At 24.5% G+C, this 4,441-nt stretch overlaps 1 protein-coding gene across 1 annotated transcript in view; it reads left to right on the top strand.

Moving 5' to 3' along the window:
* LOC108684942 (spectrin beta chain, non-erythrocytic 5) overlaps positions 1-4,441 on the top strand; it is a 78,023-nt gene that overhangs the window by 1,582 nt on the left and 72,000 nt on the right. The window lies entirely within an intron of this gene.

Genomic DNA, 4,441 nt, shown 5'->3' with positions numbered 1-4,441 from the left:
AAAATTATTTTTATATATGAACAATTTTTTAATATTTTTTTAAAATTGTTTTTTTCTAAAACAAACAAATGCGCAAATTATCCCTTTAATTTATTTTTTATGTTTTCACATTACTATTATTACTAAAAAGTAATTTTATAAAAAAAGAGGGATATATTTCATATATAATTATACATACTTATGAACATTTATGCGTGTTTATGTATATTTATACATATTTAAACATATTCATGCATAAAAAAATTTTTTACCGGGGATTATTCTGCTCGCAGACACGTTACACACGTTATTAAAATAAGTTTCTGTTTTCTATTTGATTTTTAAAAAATCTTTAAACTCGATATAATTATGAAATTATCGTTATTTCTAACATAGAGTATATTTTATTTTAAAAAATTGTTAACAATATAATTCTGCATTTTATATTAATTTTATAGTCTGAATATCTTAAATTATGCCTGAAATTCTATTTGCACAACATTTATGTGAAATGAAAATAATTGTAAAGATACAACGAATAAGAAATAGCAAAATTAAATCATTATAGACCCAGTACATAATAATTGCATTTATAATGACTAGATAATTTTATATGTTTCATCTGTGGACATCTTTGTATTAATCGCGCTAATAATATTTTTATCATATTGACATTCCATCATTACTTTAAATTATATACTTGTTCTCTTATCATTTTGATATACTAAAGATTGCCCAGTTTTGGCCAAACGTCTGTATATAATTTATTATCTTTATATAAATAAATACTTTTAAATATAACTAAAAAGTTTTTTATGCATAAAAATGTATAAATGTACATAAACACGCATAAATATCCATAAACATGTGCAATTATACATGTATAATTATACATCCTTCTTTCTTTTGTAAAATTATTTTTTAATGTAATGGAAATAATAATATTACTGTGAAAATATAAAAAAATAATTAAAAAAGGATAATTTTCGCGTTTGTTTAAAAAAAAAAGTTTTTTAAAAATGTAAAAAAAAATTGCTCTTACATAATTATGCATAATTTTATATATAATTATACATAATTATATATAATTATACATAAGTAATTTCTTTACATTTCTTCAAATTTGATTTTTTTCTAAAACAAATAATATGAAAATTACCTTTTTAATTATTTATGTAATGTTTTCATATTATTATTGTAATTTCTATTACACTAAAAAGTAATTTTACAAAAGAAAAAAGGATGTACAAACATGTATGAATATATTTTATATACAATTATACATGTCTATGAATATTAATGCATGTTTACATATGTTTATAAATTTTTCATGCATTTTTCATGAATATGTATAAACATATTTATATATATTCATACATAAAAAATTTTCTGAAGATCGGTGTCGTGATTATACAAGAATTGTTTTTTCACATACAATTGTTATACTATTACGTTAATGTTATAAAGAAATACTTTGATTTGTTACAACAGCGTTTGCATATAGCGTGATATAAAGATGAAAATATAAAAATCATTAAGTATATTAATTGTTATAGAAACTGATTAAACCATTAATTAATTTAAAATTAATATGTTTTAATGTCATATTTAATATGTGTTCAAGACGATTGAGAAACGACAAATTAACTAAAATTAAATATAAAAATTATAAAAAACAATTCTAATTCATTAAAGCGCCAATCCATCGACTTTTTCAAGAACTGTTTTTTCTCTTTCTCCATTACATGTTCTGCTTAAAACCTCTCTTCTGTAGTAACTTCTCCGTCTCGGCTTTCTCAATATTTTATTTCTTCGTAAATTTTTTTAATTTTTTTTTTTTTCGTGTGTCATTTAACATTTTAGTTGCATCAGCTTCCTTATGGCGTGATTTACACACTTGGTGTGACACAGACTATTGTGATTCGCAGAGTATTGTGGTTATGAAGGTCTTGTCGACGTTAGATACATATTAAACGTAATCTGAAAAGCCGACCATATTCACAACGATCTCGCTGTCGGTCCCGTATCCATCGCGTCGATCGTAGCAAATCGTCAGTCACTTTATGTCGTGCAATTTGCATTGTCGTTTGCACTTTTCATGAAGGATTTGCAACAAGTATATGCAGTGATTCGCGAGACGTTGAGAGAATTTATGCAAAGAGAAATTGACGAAAGCGAAGGAAAGAGTTTCTGCAGAAGAATAATCAAAGGGAAACTTGTAGATGGAACGTCACGAGAAATCTCTTAGCTACGAATTGCGAAATTCTAATAGCGGAGATTGTGGATAATTGTAAAATGAAGATTTAGTATAATTTTATATATCTTATGAATAAACACGCAATTATGAAAGAAACATAGTAGCATTTTTGTAAAATTAAAACGTATGTGAAATATTTAAATATTATGTGGAAGAGAAATTAATGAGAATTCATTATAATATTTTTGTTTTATGTGAATTCGAATTTTTAAGGTTACTTTTGCTGATATCTAATAATTGATGAAAGGAAAATTGAGGAATATATTATGGTTTCGTTTTTTTATTATGCAATTCTTACCGCTTCGTTGAAAATGAAGAGTTCTTGCATATATTAAATCCGAATTTTCACCCATGAGAGCCGGATTCCGTATATCAATAATTTCAATATTGGTTGATAACTTAACATTTTTAAAGTTATTAAATTATTAGTTAGGAAATGGTTTACGAGAAAAAATTCGAGTTATCTAAATTAGATCTTATAAATTAGAATCTTATGTCACGAATATCATCAATATTCGCCTTGGTCACTGTTATGAATCGGAAGTGGTAATTTGTTCGTTTGTTCACATCGATCGTTTCTTATTTTTTCATGCTTTGATAATTACTTTTAAAGAGATTTAAAAAGTGATTTGGTGATCAAATTCCTTTTTCTAAGTTTCTGTTATTCTATCAATAATTTTATTAACGTCTTTTATTCATGGTTTGTTCAAGTACTTAAAATTTAATATGTAATTGCACACACACAATAAACAATAATGTATTTGTTTGAATATTGAACATTAATGTAATGGTATATTTAATTGTGACTCATTTCTCCTTATCTTATGTATAACTTCAAGCTATCATATTCTAGTATATATATTTTAATAGGCTGGAAATATGAATAACATCTTGATCTCTCGGTTTCATTCAACAGTTCTCTCTTATTCATAATTAAGATTTTGTATGTAACTTATTTTACAATTTAATTTATATCAAATGTTATATTGAAAGTCTGAATATGAAATGAAAAATAATAAAACATATCTATATCGTTAATCTTATAATTATTTATGTACATTATTCGTAGCAGCACGTTAATTAATTATAACATTGTATTATTAGATACTGTATATTTTTTTAATTCTTTCGGATCTTATGTTATTTATTTTGTGTGTTTTACTTTGCTTTGAAGGTGCTTATTATATAAACATGCATTATATCTTCACTGTTGTGCAAGGTCAAATTTTCTATTACTTTATTATTTACCGATTTTTGATCATTAAAATATTATTAATATTATAAATTTTAATTTTTCGCTGAATATGTAAAGTTTTTTTGTTTAGAACGGCATTAATATACATATAATATGACAAGTAAAGTCTTTTTAAACTTAAATAAAATTTCAAATTGAATCAACACGTGTCGTGGAGAAATATTTGATCAAAATTTTCATGCAAGTAATGAAATTTGTGAACATATCTTCAGTTTTGTACAATTTTTACTTTATTCAATATTCAATTTTCAATATTCTCTTATTCAATATTCTCTTTAAATAATTTTTCTACTAGTTTAAATTTTTGGTACGATCTTCTCGCGTATGTACTACACACGAATCGAATAAATATTGTCAATATGATAATAATAATCCGACAACAAGGAGGTATCTCTGTCTTATCGATTTTTAATTGAAATTCGATCAGTCTATGATCAGATGTGACGAAAGATAAATTCATTTGACCTGAAGAAAAAAGGAGGAATATGACGGAAGGAATAAGTGATCAATTTTGATCATGTGAAGGTATAAGGTAATGTACAAAATTGTTATTTATTTATTTGTTTGATTTCCTCTATATTTTCCTCTATTTTCTCATATACGAGACTGGAAAGATCCAATTTACTTTCTCGCGCGCGTATATTTGAAACTCTGATTCTTAGATTTATCGTTCGAGTAGATTTCAAGTATTTTGTTGGATTAACTAAAAAATCGGTTTCCTTAGTAAGTCGCATATCGCGTCACGATTTTAAAGATTTTTTTTTTTTATTAACTTGAAATATGCGGATAGATGGATAAATGAATAAAAATATGCAAATAGAAATATAGACTGGAATATGAGTAGGTATTCGGTCAGAATAGAAGTGTTAATAATTTGTGTTGAAAAATAGAGTTGAAAAGATTCTATTATAAACAAAATAATAATAACTTATATATAATAATTATAGGTA

This window comes from Atta colombica, unplaced genomic scaffold (genome assembly GCF_001594045.1).
Source record: "Atta colombica isolate Treedump-2 unplaced genomic scaffold, Acol1.0 scaffold141, whole genome shotgun sequence".
NCBI lineage: Eukaryota > Metazoa > Arthropoda > Insecta > Hymenoptera > Formicidae > Atta > Atta colombica.
This window is presented reverse-complemented; position numbering and strand designations above follow the sequence as displayed.